Here is a 17,478-nt window from a genome sequence, read left to right as displayed (position 1 = left end):
TATAATATCAAAGCAAACAGAAAGAGGAAAATGCTGGAAAATCTCAGCAGGTCTGACAGCATCTATGGAGAGAGAATAGAGCCAATGTTGAGTCAGGATGACTCTCCATCAAGAAACTGATTATCAGGCCATTCCTTCGCACGGTATCTATAGGGCTGCCAACTCTGGCTGCCATGATGTGGAGATGCTGGCGTTAGACTGGGGTGTGTACAAGCTTTCGGAGCACTGCTCCTTCACCAGGTGAGACACCTGATTCACCTGATGAAGGAGCAGTGCTCTGAAATCTCGTGATTCCAAATAAATTTGTTGGACTTTAACCTGGAGTTGTGAGACTTCTTACTGAACTCTGGCTGGACCATGTTCCAGGAGGTTGCCGTATTTGATCTCTCAACTACAACCTTCCTGACCACATGACAATTTTTGCAGCAAACAATGGCGGCTTGTATACCCATAATCCCTTGTGTGTCAGAAACTGCTCTGTCCGTTAAGTGGTTGTACTCAATATCAGGAGCCCGGCTGCCATTCTGAGTCAGGCTTGAGCAATAAGCGAACAACATGCTGTTTATGACTTTACTCCCGGGTTGCTTGCTGAAGCGATTAACATTTAATTCTTGGCAACGCTGAAATAATCCCAGAGCTGCATGTTGGGAAATTGCCTGCTATGTTTGTCTAACATAACACCACTTCAAAAAAGTAACATCACCTTGTATTTATGTGGCACCTTCAACAGATAAAAAAACAACCTGCGCAAAGGTGCGAGGAAAAGATTATCCTGTCATGAAACACTTCAGGGCATTACGAAGCTGAATAACTGCAGACTCATTTTCCAACTCGTGTGCCTGCATATACATTATTCATCCCACCCTGTACTTCACTCAATTCATTTATCTCTCAATGATTTATGTGAGCCAGTCTTTGGAAATTGCATCCCTACAACCCAGTATCATCCTTGTCATGTTTCTCCACGCTCTCTCATCCATCAATAGCTTTCTGGAGTCAGGATGCTCAAAACCAGTTCAGATGTTCATCGAATCATAGAATTCCACTGTGCAGAAGGAGTCTGCACTGTCAATCGAGTCTGCACCAACCACAATCCCACCCAGGCCCTATCCCTAGAACCCCAAGCATTACCCTCGCAAGTACCCTTGACACCAAGGGAGAATTTAGCATGGCCAATCCACCTAACCAGCACATCTTTGGACTGTGGGAGAAAACCGGAGCACCCGGAGGAAACCCACGCAGACACGGGGAGAATGTGCAAACTCCACACGGACAGTGACCCAAGCTGGGAATCGAACCCGGGTCCCTGGCACTGTGAGGCAGCAGTGCTAACCACTGTGCCACTGTGACCCCCATTGCAAACGGGGCATGGACAGTAGCTTCTTGACAGCTACCTTGACCTTGGTTAGTTTGGTTGCTGAAAGCTGAGGGTTGGTGATCTCTTTTAGGTGGACGGTCGCTACTCATCTCCCAGCATCGTTTCCTTTCCTATCTTTGCCCAAGTGGAGCTACTACTTCAATTGAGTTTCAACACGCTGGCACAGTGGTTAGCACTACTGCCTCAGAGCGCCAGGGAGCCAGGTTCGATTCCCGGCTTGGGTCAATATCTATGCAGTCTGCATGTTGTCCTGTGTCTGCGTGGGTTTCCTCCGGATGCTCCGGTTTCTTTCCACAGTCTGAAAGATATGCTGGTTAGACGCATTGGCCATGTTAAATTCTCCCTCAGTGTACCTGAACAGGCGCCGGAGTTTGGTGACGAGGGGATTTTCACAGTAACTTCATTGCAGTGTTATTGTAACCTACTTATGACATGAATAAATAAACTTAAAACTTCAATAATTTTCTTGAATGAAGTCAGTTGGAGTGGAGAAACCTTTGCAGAAGTCTGGTTGAGACAAACCCTTGGTGAATTTTCAGCTACTCTTAGTCGAGCATTTCTCTGTTCACAGACAAACTCATGAGAAAGCCATTTGCAGTATAAGGGTCTGGCATGGAAAGGGTTAACATGGGACTGGGTCCAGTACCACCCACAGTGTGATGTAAAGGGCAGCATGGTGGCACAGTGGTTAGCACTGCTGTCTCCCAGCGCCAGGGACCCGGGTTCAATTCCGGCCTCGGATCACTGTCTGTGTGGAGTTTGCACATTCTCCCCCAATCTGCGTGGGTTTCCTCCGGGTGCTCCAGTTTCCTCCCACAGTCCAAAGATATGCAGGTTAGGTTAATTGGCCATAATAAATTGACCCTTAGTGTCAGGGACATTAGAAAGGTAAATGTGGGCTTACAGAGATAGGGCCTGTGTGGGATTGTTGTCAGTGCAGGCTTGATGGGCCCAATGGCTTCTTTCTGCACTGTAGGGATTCTATGATTCTATGAACATCACCTTGCATTTATATAGCTCCTTCAACAGAGAAAAACAACTGATAGGTGCTGCTCAAAGTTCCGAGGAAAAGATTATCCTGTCATGACACACTTCAGTGCATTGTGGAGCTGAATAAATAGACTCATTCTCCGGGGCAATCCAGAGGGCAATCTTACACTGGACAGAGAAGTGGGTAGAGGCAAGCATGGAGACTGCTCCGAGCTTAGGCCTTATGGTGTATATATGTATATAGTTACAAGTAGTTAATAGACACTTACTGTTAAACTATACAAGACTCAGAACCTCTTCAAGAGAGCTACCGAACAATACACATCTTACAATGCCATTCCTTCCCTACATAGGTCAGGGAAGGTTAAAGTCCTGTGGATGAATGTATCACCAACAACCACAACAACAATTCATATTTAAATCATAGAATCCCTACAGTGCAGAAGGAGGCCATTCGGCCTATTAAGTCTGCATCGACAACAATTCCACTCAGGCCCTATCCCCATAACCCCATACATTTACCCTAGCCAGTCCCCCTGACACTAAGGGGCAATTTAGCATGGCCAATCAACCTAACCCGCGCATCTTTCAGAATGTGGGAGGAAACCGGAGCACCCGGAGGAAACCCACGCAGACACGGGGAGAACGTGCAAACTCCACACAGACAGTGACCCAAGCCAGGAATCGAACACAGGTCCCTGGCACTGTGAGGCAGCAGTGCCAACCACTGTGCCACCAAGCCACACTCCTTTAATGTAGCAAAGTATCTAAAGGTGCTTTGCAGGAGTATTATCCAACAAAATTAAAGCTGACCAAGGAGAGGTTGGGGCAGAAAACCAGGAATTTGGTTAAGGAGGCAGATTTCAGAGTGTGGTAAAGGAGGGATAGAGCAAGGAAGTTTCGGAGGCGAATTCCAGAGCTTAGGGCAGTGGCAGCTGAAGGTTGAGCAACCAAAGCAGGGATGCTCCAGAGGCCAGAATTGGAAGAGCAATGATATCTTGTACAGCTGGAGGAGGAGACCAGAGAGGAAAGGAAGGATGAGATGAAGATGGGATCTGAAAACAAGGATGCGAATTTTCAAGTTGAGGAGCTGGTTAAGCGGAAGCCAATGCAGGTTAGCAAGCACAGGACTGATGGGGAAACAGGACTTGGTGTGAGCTGGGACACGGATAGTACAATTTTGGAGGACCTCAAGTATACAGAAGGTAGAAATTGAGAGGCTGACAGGACTGCATTGATATAGTCAAATTGAGGTGTAATGGACGGGGAGGAGTTTTAAATTTAAATGGTCCCCTCACTACATGTACATCAACAAAAAGGTATCTTAGATTTTTATTTTCCCTTTTATAAGCGGTGGTATATTTTCCCAACCCTTATGTGTTGGTGTGATCCAATTTCTAGAAGTAGCCCCACAGCAAACCCAGTGTTGGTTTATTTTACACATACTCAAAACGCAGGAAGAGGGGTTGCAATATTCCCCCACATTTTGTACGTATACAGTAAAAGAGAGATAAAGAATAGAAAGAGAAAGAGGGCAAAGACCACAGAGAAAATAAGAAAGATAGTTTCTCGTGAGTCCAGAATCAAAAGTTCAATCATTTATTCCTTCAGCAGGTTGAAAACTGATGCTGGATAATCCACTTTTCCAGTCGAGGAGGTTGCCACATTGGGATGGGCATGCAGAGGTGAATTAGTCTTGTAGCCACTGGTACAGATGTTCCAAAGTTTCAGGAGGAACAGCATAGATGGGGCCAGGCATTCAAACCTGGACAGAGCACGTTTTCTGAGCTGCTGTGTGGTTGTTGGAAGATGGTGGATTCATTGACAGTACACTAAGACAGGGTTACAGGTTCTCCAACTGTGTGTGGGGGGAGGTGGTGGTGTGGGGGGGGGGGCGGGGGGGGGGGCGGGCGGTGGGGGGGGGGGTGGGGGGGGTGACATGACTCCACTTCTTCACTTTGGTTTTGACAGAGGATGTATATTCCTTTGTCTAGCTTCTTGGAATTGGTAATGTTTCAACCATTAGGAAATTCAAAGAAGGCTGCAAGGTCCTTTGTCTGAGCAGAGATAGACTCCATGTAGATGGCCATTGTAGAATTCCCATTGAATTTGGTCTCTGCAAGCACAAGGGTCATTAACGTGTCTTCAGAGATAATGAGGTGTCACCTTCTCTGAAGGCCAGAAAGTTCATTTTGTCTGAGTCATAGCTGGGCATGATTTCAGTCATTTTAAAGTCATTGTGGAGGTTCACCCTGGGGTCCAATATGACATATTTTTTGTATTTCATAGGTAGGTTCACTGGGACAAGAAGACAAATTCACCTCTTTATTACCCTCTTCAACTAAAAAAGGGCAATTCTCTTCAAAAGTGACAACAAAGACTTTGTGATCATGAACAGTGGAGTCAGATAGTATAGTGCAAGCCCAGGACCTCTTTTTCCTCTGTGGCAGCTCCATTCCCTTGCACCCTTTCCTGAAAGAGCAAATTATGATCTGGAATCTAATTTTGGATGTGATCACCGACATCTTTGGTGTATCCTGTTCCTGCCTCACCTTGCCTGTCCTCAAAGAGAAGTGAAAGATCTGCAATATCCCTCTGTGGTCTTTGGATTGAATAGAGGACAGTTGTGGTGTCACTATATTCAACCATGAAACCCTGTCAGATAACATGGAATCACCTACTCCTGTGTCTAGATGCCCACTTATATCAGTGCCAGCACTCCAATACTACTTTTTTAAAATTTTCCTTTATTTCTCCTGGGAAGATTATTTTCTGGTTGTCAAAGTTGTAAATGGAGATTTCTTTAACATCTTTATCTTTCTGTCTTGTAAACACAGATTTCTGAGAACAGCAGACCACTTTAAAATGGCCTAACTTAGTACATCCTTGGCACTGTGCAATTCTACCCCAGGGGGAACATTAGAAAGGCTCCGGTGACAACTTTGTAGGAGGCTGTCCCTTCATTCAGCCCCCTGGCTGGTCAGCACATTGTCATACACGATTGGCAGCATAGCAGAGGGTTAACTTGATCTTTGTTCTCTTTACTCACAAGACCTGAGGTATTGCGATACCAGGTGGAACATCTTCGCCATTGCTCAGCCTGTCTGGGACCTTCTATATTTTAAAATTCTCATGGTAGGGGCAAAACAGTAGCCATTTCTCACCTTGAGTCAAGGTCCATCTTTTCCTGTGTTTCTTGTCTTGCTAGTAGCTGGGCTGCCCTTGTTAGTTAGTCATTTTCTGTATAGTTGCTGGGTCGGCCTCGAAGCCCTTCACCCATTGCTCTGGACCATTGCTGGGCTTCACTTGAGACTTCTCTCAACATTTTCCACCGCTTTTTTTTCTCATTCATTTGTGGGACATGGGCATCACCGGTTGGCCAGCATTTGTTGCCCACCCCTTGTTGTCCTTGAACTGAGTGGGCTTGCTAGGCCATTTCAGAGAGTCAACCACATTGTTGTGGGTCTGGAGTCACACGTAGGCCAGACCAGGTAAGGATGGCAGATTTCCTTCCCTGGAGGACATTAGTGACGATATGCGCGATCTTCTTGGAGATCCTCTCCACTTGGAGCCGGCAGTTTGCGGCGTCGATGGTAGTCATGATGTGGAGATGCCGGCGTTGGACTGGGGTAAGCACAGTAAGATCTGTGTCGATATGCGCGATCTTCTTGGAGTCTGTGTCGATATGCGCGATCTTCTTGGCGCTTACTATGCTTACCCCAGTCCAACGCCGGCATCTCCACATCAGGACATTAGTGAACCAGATGGGTTTTTTCGACAATCGACAATGGGTTCATGGTCATCAGTAGATTCTTAATTCCAGATCTTTTTATTAAATCAATTTCCACCGTCTGCCATTGCGGGATTCGAACCCAAGTCCCCAGAACAATAGCTGCGTTTCTGGATGAATTATCTAGTGATAATACCACTAGGCCATCGCTTCCCCTCTTTCCACTGATTGACCATGGGTGTAGTCACTGCTGCCAACACCTGATATTGTGGGTTTATCTCAGGATTCGTTGGTTTCTTACTCAAGAAATCTTGCTGGAGGCAAGAGTCTTTTGTTCAAAGTATATTTATTTACTCGCCAACTATTTACAAAGGTTAAGAAAGACAAAGTGGAGGCAAACTCAATAGGGTCTTTTAAGAGACTCCTAGATGAGTACTTGGGACTTAATAGGATGGAGGGTTATAGATAGGCCCAAAAGGTAGGGATATGTTCGGCACAACTTGTGGGGCCGAAGGGCCTGTTTTGTGCTGTAGTTTTCGATGTTTCTATGTTCTAAAGATTTAGCTGGAACTATTCTCTGAGATGCTGTTTAGTCATCTTTTCTCAGTGAATGACATCACTGTGACATAGCTCCTTACGCACATGCTCAGTAGCTATTTTTAGCATTAACCCTTTACCCTACACATCCCTATCCCTTGTGATGTCCGGTAACCTCTTCCTCCACTGTAAATGCTGACAGAAAATAACCATTCAATGTGTCCATCATTTCCTTATCTTCATTGACAACATCGATAGCAGAATGGTTAGCACTGCTGCCTCACAGCACCAGGCACCTGGGTTCGATTTCTGGCTTGGGTCCCTGGCTGTGCAGAGTTTGCACATTCTCCCCGTGTCTGCGTGGGTTTCCTCCGAGTGCTCCTGTTTCCTCCCACAATTTAAAGATGTGTGGGTTAGGTGGATTGGCCATGCTAAATTGCCCCTTTGTCAGGGGGTCTAGCTAGGATAAATGCATGGGGTTATGGGAATAGGGCCTGGGTGGGATTGTAGTCGGTGCAGACGCGATGGGCCGAATGGCCTCCTTCTGCACTCTGGGATTCTATGATTCTATGATCAGCTAATCAGACCATTATCAGTTTTCAAAGGGCAGTAGTTCCTGAATACCCTCTTTTTTTTCCAAATAAAAGCAGAACTGTTTTGTGTTGAAATTGATATCCCTTGCAGGTTTATTTTCACACTGCCTTTGTTGTGGCTCTTACTACCGGTATGTGTTTTGTGACTCTTTGCTGACCCAGAGACTTAGAATCAATAGAATCATAGAATTCCTACATTGTAGAAGGAGGCTATTTGGCCCATTGAGTCTGCACCGACCACAATCCCTCCCTGGCCCTATCCCCATAACCCCACTTATTTACCCTGCTAACCCCCTGACACTTTGTGGCGATCTAGCATAGCCAATCAACCTAACCCACACATCTTTGGACTGTGTGAGGAAACCAGAGCACCTGGAGGAAACCCACGCAGACATGGGGAGAATGTGCAAACTCTACACAGAGAGTCACCCAAGCTCGGAATTGAATTCTGGCCCTTGGTGCTGTAAGGCAGCAATACTAACCACTGTGCCACCATCATACAGTCACTTTAGGTATGGTGTGTTGGTACTGTGCCTTTAAGAAATGTATTTGAGTCATTTCTTGTGCAGGATCTGTTGTAGCAGTTCTGTGCACTTGGAGCTGTTTTGTCTACAACTGGTATCCTATATTGTTACTGCAGCAGCATAATTGCTTCTAATTGTAGAATGTTTTTTAAAAATCTGAACTAATGCAATTCTGCTGTTTTGAGTGTTTTCCCTCGGATTTTGCAGAGGAGGGCTTGATTGGGATGATTGACAGGTATGGTCATGTGACGGGGGTGAAGCTAGGCTTACACAGAATATTCAAGCTTATATGCTGCATTTGAATTGAGAGGGAGCAGTACTCTCTCTGAAGTTGCAGACTGGAATCTGCTAGAAGATAAGTCTCTTTCTCAGGGGTTCTGCTGTACGCGAGTGTTTTATTTTTTTCTCTGAGAGTTGCTGTTTTGGAAGCTGCAGAGAGAAAGATATCTCTTTCTGTCTCTGAAGTCTTGAGACTGGGAGCTGTCAGGAACTAAGTTGACTTCCTTGAAGTTTTGCTACTTTGAGGATATATCCTTCACTTGAAACTGCTGTCTGGATCCCTGTCCAGAAGTGTTAAAAGGCTGGAAATCTAGCACCATGTGTGCAAACTAATTTAGAATAAGGGTGTATGTCTATGGGGATATTGCTTTAAATTGGAACAAGAGATAGCTAGCTGTTAAGAATAATACTTTGTCATGTTTAAGTGTTTTAATTGGTAAAAGTTATGCTAATTCTTTATGTTATATTCTAACTGTGTTCTTAAATAAAGTTTGTTTTGATAAAAGCTTCCTAGTGGGTCACTTGAATCATACCTGAAGCAAAACACCTTATGGTCACCCTAATGCCAAAAGTCAAATGTAAAATTTAGGGTCTAGGCTAACTTTATAAAATACCTTGGAGTTTCTCATCTGGTCCTCAACAATTGAAAACACTATTTGGGGTTATGTACGTGGGGTTATGTACGTGGGGTTATGTACGTGGGGTTATGGGGATAGGGCTTGGGTAGGATTGTGGTCAGTGCAGACTTGACAGCCTCCTTCTGCACTGTAGGGATTTGATGATTCTATGAACTCACACTGAAGTACGCGCCAGTGAAAAGTAAGAGCCCTTTGATATATTCTCCCTGAAATTTTTATAAATGTTTCAATTATGAAATTGACTTTCTGGTGATTTCAAACAGACATTCAATAAATGTTTCAAAATTGCGCTGAAAAATATTACATTAAAAAAAATTAAACAAATCACGAAAACATTGGGAGACAGAAACAAAATTAAAATAATGGGTCGCACCAAAAAAAAACAGACCAATAAGATTCAACTCCGGAACGTTGAGGCTGATGGTACCTCTCTCTTTAAGAGCTCTGTAACGAGTGGAGGTTCTCGAAGGGTGAACAGAGCACACACAATAGGATCGCTGAAAGAATCCCCAGTGGCTGAGCAGAGCCTCCAAGGCACTGTGAAATCTGGGCAGAAATCTGGTGATATGAATCCATTTCTGACTTGCTGCACGTATTATATGTGTCAGTGCTGTTGGCTGGGCGATAGCGGTACTTTGGCATTTAAAGGAATTAATACTGTTTAATTCTTGTCTACTGATTGGGACATGATCCCAACAGATATATGGGGTAATTTTGACTTTTGAGATAGATGAAAATGGGGAGAGCTGTGCAAAAGGCAGCGGTGCCACATTGGTTAGCACTGCTGGCTCACAGTGTCAGGGACATGGGTTCGATTCCTGGCTTGGGTCCCTGTCTGTGTGAAGTCTGGACGCTCTTCCTGTGTCTGCGTGGGTTTCTTCTGAGTGCTCCGGTTTCCTCCCACCGTCTGAAAGACGTGCTGGTTAGGTGCAGTGGCCATGCTAAATTCTCCCTCAGTGTACCCGAACAGGCGCCAGAGTGTGGCAACTAGGGGATTTTCACAGTAACTTCATTACAGTGTTAATGTAAGCCTACTTGTGACACTAATAAATAAACTTAAAACTGAATCAATATTGGCTTTCTTAACCTATCATCCAAAGCTAAACCCATAATGGATAACAGTTGTCACAAATCTTTATAGTTAGCACACACGGACAACAATCTCCAAGCTGAGCCAAGGTTTTAATTGCTACTTTGCTGACGTTGGCAGAGTTATTGTATTTCACTGTGAAATAGGAACAGGTGTAGGCCATTCAACTCCTGGAACATTTTCTATACTTCAATTGGACCACCTGTATCCCAATTCCATCTGCCTAAGAGTTCTGTAACTCTTAGCACCCCTTCTCAACAAAAATAACATTTTTGATTGACCGAGCCGCAATAGTAACGTGGGATCAAAAGCATCCAAGTGGCTCGAACGCAATTTGGCCCCTTTTAAGTACCCGGTGTGTGGACAGCTGCGCAAAAAATATTAAAGGGGTCATGCACTTGGACAAATCGCTTGTGCACCCCATAAAATAAAACATTGCTAAAGAACCGCTGCCTCACAGTGCTGGGGACTCAGGTTCGATTCCGGCCTTGGGTGACTGTCTGTGTGGAGTTTGCAAGTTCTCCTCGTGTCTGCGTGGGTTTCCTCTGGGAGCTCCGGTTTCCTCCCAAACTCTAAACATGTGCAGGTCAGGTGGATTGGCCATGCTAAACTGTCCATTGGTGCAGGACAGGGGGATTAACGGGGTAAATACGTGGGGTTACAGGGATAGGGTCCTGGGTGGGATGCTTTATCGGAAAGTTGGTGCATACTTGACGGACGAAATGGCCTCCTTCTGCACTATAGGGATTCCATAAAACTTTCTTTGGAGAGAGAGAGTTTCAGATCTGGAAAGAATGCTTTCTACAGTGCATCTGTAAAAGTTGGTGAGAGTCTTAGCAGATATGTCGAATTTCCTTAGCCTCCTGAGAAAGTAGAGTGTCAGTGTGGAGGGGCTAGGACAGGTTGTTGATGATCTGAACAACTAGAAACCTGAAGCTCTCCAGAGATTTTCAAAGATTCAGCACCCTCTGAATGGCCTCCTTCTGCCCTGGAGGGATTAGATGATTTCAACCTCACATTGTGTGAAAAAGTGTGACCAAACACCATCCCTCAACAACCTAGCTATAATTTTAAGTACATGCTGCCAAGCAGGTCTTCCACGCCATTGCTTCTGGAATCTTTTTTACAATGCATGATGTAGTATTCTGCTGCTCAGGTGACTTTTTTTTAAGCAGCCTATTCTGCTAAAGCTACTGGAGGAAGTACTGCAGCTAATTACTATTTATTGTCTGCAATGTTCAGGCTCCGAGCCAATCTCAGAACTCCCCTTATCAAGTGTTATTGAGCTGTAGTAAATATCAGCATGAAATGACTGGTCTATGCTTTTATTTTTATGCTAAGTGATCGTTCGTGGCAATGCTCATGCTCAGTCAGAGGACACTGGGTTTATAACCAAGGTGGGTTTATGTTGCTAAAAGACTATAAAGTCAAATTATGAATCAAACAGAGGAGGCGATTTTCCAGCCCGGTTGCACCCTGCACAAATCCCACTGTGTCGGAAAAATTCCGGGAGAGCCTGAATCGTAATCTGTTCCGGGCGCCAAAGACTTTGTGATGTTCCTGGGCCCTCCCAGTGAGAGTGTGAACCAGATGACTGTTTATTTAAATACATTTAAATATTGAAAATCAGCAAACATTGAAAAGGGGGGATGTAATGCTGGCGAACATGGGGTGGGGGGGGGGCTCCGATGTCCGTGGGGATTAGATGTGGTCTTTAAATTCAATTTGACTTAAAGGCGCCACGAACTCTGAGCAGCCGACCTTGCCGACGTGTTTAAGCTCTCAATTATGGTGCAAAACCCTTTGAAAAATGGCAAAGTGTGGGAAGATCTCTTTGGAAAATCTGTTGGTTTCTCTGGAGAGAAACATGTGGGTTTTCTGACTGAACCCGACACTTGGCCATTTTTTGGGACAATTGTGCTCAGAAACTCAGGTTATACAGCCAAACATGGGAACTAGGAGCAGGAGGAGGTCATTTGGCCCCTTATTCCTGCTCCGCCATTCAATAAGATCATGGCTGATCTGATCAATTCCACATTCCGGCCCATCCCCAGATAACCTTTGCCTTCCTTGTTAGTCAAGAATCTATCTGTCTCTGCCTTAGAAATACTCATTCGCACTTCCTCCACCATTTCCTGGGGAAGAGGGTTCCAAAAATTCACGTCCCTCTGAGAGAAAAATAATTCCTCTCATCTTCATCTCAAATGGGAGACCCCTTGGGTGGAATTTCTTATCCTGTCCGTCACGGGAATCATTGCGGGACCTTGCAAAGTTCCGTTGACTTTGGGCAGGATTTTCCGGTCTTGGGGGCGAGCGCGGCCTGAAAATCCTGCCCCTTGTGTCCCAAAATTCTCGTCTCTCCAACAAAAGAAAACATCCTTTCAGCATCCACCTTCTCAAGTCCACTCAGGGCCTTATTTGTTTCAGTAAGATCACCTCTCAATCTTCTGAGATTCTAGCATCTGTCAGCGTTTTATTGCTTGTTGAGGTTAAACTATAATTCTTCAGGATACAAGTCCAAAACCACAATTAAATGTCCAACTATCTTTTTTCTCATTAAACTTTATGCTTTACTACACTGTGGCTTAGGAATTAGGTCAGGTTTGTTACCTGTTTTTCAGATTCCACACTGTTGACTAAGGTTGCAAAATGGCAGAGGGGATTTCTTTTATATTCATTCATGGGATGTGGGTGTCGCTGGCAAGGCCAGCATTTGTTCCCAATCTTTAATTGCCCTTGAACTCAGTGGCTTGTTCGACCATTTCAGAGGGCAGTTCAATGAGTCAATCACATTGCTGTGGGTCTGGAGTCACATGTAGGCCAGATCAGGTAAGGACGGCAGATTCCCTTCCCTAAAGGGCATTAGTCGATTCTCACAGATTAGGGGATTTTTACAGTAACTTCATTGCAGTGTTAATGTAAGTCTACTTGTGACATTAATAAATAAATAAAAATAGTGAGCTGGATGGGTTGCTCTCCAACATCTAAGGTGTGTGGCTAAAACTGATGTTGGTGTTCCCTTGAATTTCTAGCCCTCAAATCCTGTGACAATAAGAGGTTTTCTGCTGGCAAGGGTCTTGTCAGGTGTTTTCCAAATTATTGAAAATCATGATAAATGAACATACTGGACAAATTGTGATGATACTGTGCTATTGATATGTTTTATGCTTGCGGGGGACTGCTTTAAGATGCAGTGTTTTGTTACAAGTAGTCAGTTAGTCTGGAAGGAATACAGCAGATGCTGGAAAGCAGGATAATTGCTCATTTTAGCCACATCAGTGTTTATTTAGCAGAAGGCTTAATTGGCTTTTGTTTACAAAGAAGTAAACTCTTTTTTTGATTGAAGTAATGGAAAGGTGAGTTAGGTATGTGGGGTCATATAGTCACGTGATACTAAAAATGGGAGGAGCGAGGTTTGTAGCTAAGAAAAATAGCTAAGTCAAGTTGCCAGAGAGGACTGTTTAAAGATAGCACCATACAATCAGCTCTGTCTCTCTCTGTCTCTCTCTTTCTCTCTGTGCACACTCTCTCTGGAAGCTCCAAAGTTGTTAACAAAGAATAAAACACGTTTGCCTGGATTTACTAACTATTTTTAATGTGGGGTTTAAGTCTGTAAGAGAAATATTGCTTAATTGGAACTGAAAAGTGATAAGTTAGAAGTTAAGAGTTGTTTCTTTTCATGTTTAAAGATCATTCAACAGTTAAGAATTAAACTGTTTCATTTTGCTAGAGTTATACTTAAACCGTGTTATGAATAAAGCTTGTTTCCTAAAAGACTTGGGGTTTTGGCCCAGCACCCTGACACCACTAAACAAAACCACAGTTTTTATTTAAATAGCAAATAAGCCCTCAACAAAAGTGGTGCTGCTGAGGTCAAAGTTTAACAGAAGAATTGATGTAAAGTTTTGGGCAAGAGCTTGACGTGCCTGGGTTTGTGTGCGTGGGGATATCTGCCGCTTCCAAATGAGGTGGGTAGCGTGTAAAATTGATGTACCCCCTCCCGCCTCATTTCTGTGATTTCAGTGTGGTCTTGAGCTGTACTCTCTCTGCAAAGATGCAGCACCTCTTTGCACAGCAGGGGACCAATTATCACTCAGAAACCCAGGCAACATTCACTCAGCCCTTATAAAAAGCAAAGCAACATAAACTACGGACGCTGGGAATCCAAAATAAAAACAGAAAATGCTGGCAGCTACTGTGGAGAGAGAATTAATGGCCAGAATCTCATTGAGGCATCACGAGTCACCCCTGCTGACCCTTTTCGAGTAGGCTGCCGAACTACACGCCAATCAGGGCCAAGGCTACCAGTGGACCCACCCCAGGAGTCAAGACCCTGGAGGTGGAGTGAAATCTGCTGGCCAATCAGACTCCGACAGCCATTGTACTCAACTGTGCCGCTGAGAGCGGTGGGTGCTGCGGGAAGGAAAGGTGGCAGAGTCCCAGGTTCGTGGATGGGTGTGTGGAGGGGTGGTTTCATGGGGTGTGGGTTACAAGGGGAGGGCGCGGGAGGTGGGGCGGCCCTCAGCAGGCCCTGTCTTGCCTTCTCAATGTCCAGTCCCACAATCGGCACTGATTGCCTTTGATCAAAGGACCCCCCCACCCCCATCCCATCTGACAAGCGTCCGGTACAGGTTTACCTGTTTGGCCATCATAAAGGGGGGCACGGTGGCACAGTGGTTAGCACCGCTGCCTCACAGCATCAGGGCCCGGGTTCAATTCCCGGTTTGGGTCACTGTCTGTGTGGAGTCTGCATTTTCTCATCGTGTCTGCGTGGGTTTCCTCCGGGGACTCCAGTTTCCTCCCATCGTCCGAAAGACGTGCTGGTTAGGTGCATTGGCCATGCTAAATTCTCCCTCAGTGTACCTGAACAGTCGTTGGAGTGTGGCAACTAGGGGATTTTCACAGTAACTTCATTGTAGTAATAATGTAAGCCAAATAAATAAACTTTATGTGGTGACATCCCTGCTTGCAGCTGGATTAATCCCAGTGGTGGCAGGATGAAGACCTCAAGTGGTGGTTAATTGGCACCATTCTAATTCACTAACGTCACGTGGGCTGTGCAGGAGATACCGAGCGGAACGTTACGCACACAGATAGTTGCAGCCAGTCACTCCAGCTCCACTAGGAAGAGGGGTTGTGCTATTCAACTTTGCAGCCTTTATTCTCTACTTCAGAGAACCTGGCCGGATTACCGAGAGTGCATGAATACCACAGCTCATCTACTCCTAGAGTTTAAATGTAATGTTTTAATATTATTGAATAATGATTAGTAATATTTTACTTTGCATAAAAGTTACCATGTTGTTAAATAATCCCTGAACTACAGCCACAATGAGGAAAGGGAAACCCATCTCATGGATACCAATCAACAAACAGTTAGATGGATTCAAATGACTCGAGCTCATCATAGGAAAATGATTAGATCCTCCAGATTTTATTGCCAAACAAATGCAGTGTTTAGCGAGCCCTCGCTCCCCCCACCGCGTGAAGCCACACTTGAAGGCAGTTAACATAGAAACATAGAAGATAGGAGCAGGAGGAGGCCATTTGGCCCTTCGAGCCTGCTCTGCTATTCATCACGATCATGGCTGATTGTCCAACTCAATAGCCTAATCCTGCTTTCTCTCCATAAGCTTTGATCCCATTCGCCCCAAGTGCTTTATCCAGCCACCTCTTGAATACATTCAATGTTTTGGCATCAACTGCTTCATGTGGTAATGAATTCCACAGGCTCACCACTCTTTGGGTGAAGAAATGTCTCCTCATCTCCGTCCCAAATGGTCTATCCCGAATCCTCAGACCCTGGTTCTGGACTCCCCCACCATCAGGGACATCCTTCCTGCATCTACCCTGTTTAGTCCTGTTAGAATTTTACAAGTCTCTGTGAGATCCCCCTCATTCGTCTGAACTCCAGTGAAAACAATCCTAACCTAGTCAATCTCTCCTCATACATACAATAATATTGAACTGAAAAAGGGTTAAAAGATTTCACACAAGGAAGAAAGAGAAACCGAAAACTCATGCTAATGTTGAAAGTGGAACCCTTGTTCCTTTGAGAGCTTAAACACTCGCTGATCTTCCCTCAAGCCTTCTCCAGCTGGACAAACAGAAAGCACAGTGCAATCCCATCTTTACCAGAAGGGAAGTCATGCCGTGCTTAATTTAAATGGATAATAACATTTAACTAAAGCCCTTGCATGTTTGATGCCAGCGTGCTTTCAGCGTATCTGACCATAAGCCCATGCTTTGCCCTCCCCTTTGATTTGGCCAGCGCTAATATTTTGGGGCAGATGCATCGAGCCAAATGTTATATCCAAGACCAACATCTTTTGGATCCATCTACCAGTTTCCTTACAGAGACAACTCCCCGAGGCAGGTCATTGAGACAAATGTTGAATCCAAGCCCAGTCCTGAGGCTCGATCTGCCCGATTTATTTTTCAATTTTCTGATCGTTTCAAAAAAATATCTGCAATCCACGTTGGTAATTTAAAAAAATTCTTACTTGGGATGTGGGCCCATTTATTGCCCAACTCTGATTACACCAGGCCATTTCAGTTTAAAGCTCAAGCTTATTTATTAGTGACTGTGGGGGGAAACCAGAGTACCAGGAGGAAACCCACGCAGACATGGGGAGAATGTGCAGACTTTGCACAGACAGTGACCCAAGCCAGGAATCGAACCCGGGTCCCTGGCGCTGTGAGGCAGCAGTGCTAACCACTGTGCCACTAAGGCAATGGCCGAGTGGCGTTATTGCTAGACTATTAATCCAGAAACTCAGCTAATGTTCTGGGGACCCGGGTTTGAATCCTGCCACAACAGATGGTGGAATTCGATTTAATAAAAATATCTCGAATTAAGAATTTACTGATGACCATGAAAACATTGTCAACTGTCAGAAAAACCCATCCAGTTCACTAATGTTTTTTACGGAAGGAAATCTGCCATCCTTACCTGGTCTGGCCTACATGTGGCTTGGGAGCCACAGCAATGCGGTTGACCCTCGACTATCCTCCAAGGGCAGCTAGGGGTGGGCAATAAATGCTGTCCAGCCAGCAACACCCATGTCCCACAAATGAATAAAATAGTCATTGTTAGACTTTTAATTCCAGATTTTTATTGAATTCAAATTTCACCATCTGCCATGGTGGGATTCAAACCCAGGTCCCCTAAATTACTAGCCCAGTGACAATACCATTGAGCCACCTCCTCCTCCTTTTGAGGGCATGGTTATGGATATAATAGCTTCTAAGTCAGGAGATGAATGAGGAATTGCTCAGAAGATTCTTTGTTGTAAAAGGCTCTGCAGGCCTCACTCAGACTTTTCTTAAATATTCACTCTGGGCTTGCATCTCTATCTGATGAGAGAGCTCACATTTGCATCACATTGAGTGTTTTTCTTCCTGCTATTGTTAGTTCATTTTTTTAAAAACCCCACTGCTTTAGCTTTGTAATCAATTCATCACCTCGCCTAAATTTTGGAGTTTGATGGAGTTTGGTAAAACTAACTTCCAGCTGTTCAGATTCATGGAACAGAGAAATAAAATGAGGGAAGGGACTGGGAAAAACAGACAGTGCCTTTCCTCATTGTAATTTGATTCCGCACACACACAGACAGTCACACACTCACGGACAGACACACACAGACAGAAAGTCACACACACAGACAGAAAGTCACACACACAGACAGAAAGTCACACACACAGACAGAAAGTCACACA

At 44.8% G+C, this 17,478-nt stretch overlaps 1 protein-coding gene across 1 annotated transcript in view; it reads right to left on the bottom strand.

Annotated features, from left to right (window-relative positions):
• The window catches only part of LOC144504747 (metabotropic glutamate receptor 1-like), a 224,637-nt gene that overhangs the window by 61,794 nt on the left and 145,365 nt on the right, over positions 1-17,478 (bottom strand).

This window comes from Mustelus asterias, chromosome 15, assembly GCF_964213995.1.
Source record: "Mustelus asterias chromosome 15, sMusAst1.hap1.1, whole genome shotgun sequence".
In the NCBI taxonomy this organism is placed as follows: domain Eukaryota; kingdom Metazoa; phylum Chordata; class Chondrichthyes; order Carcharhiniformes; family Triakidae; genus Mustelus; species Mustelus asterias.
This window is presented reverse-complemented; position numbering and strand designations above follow the sequence as displayed.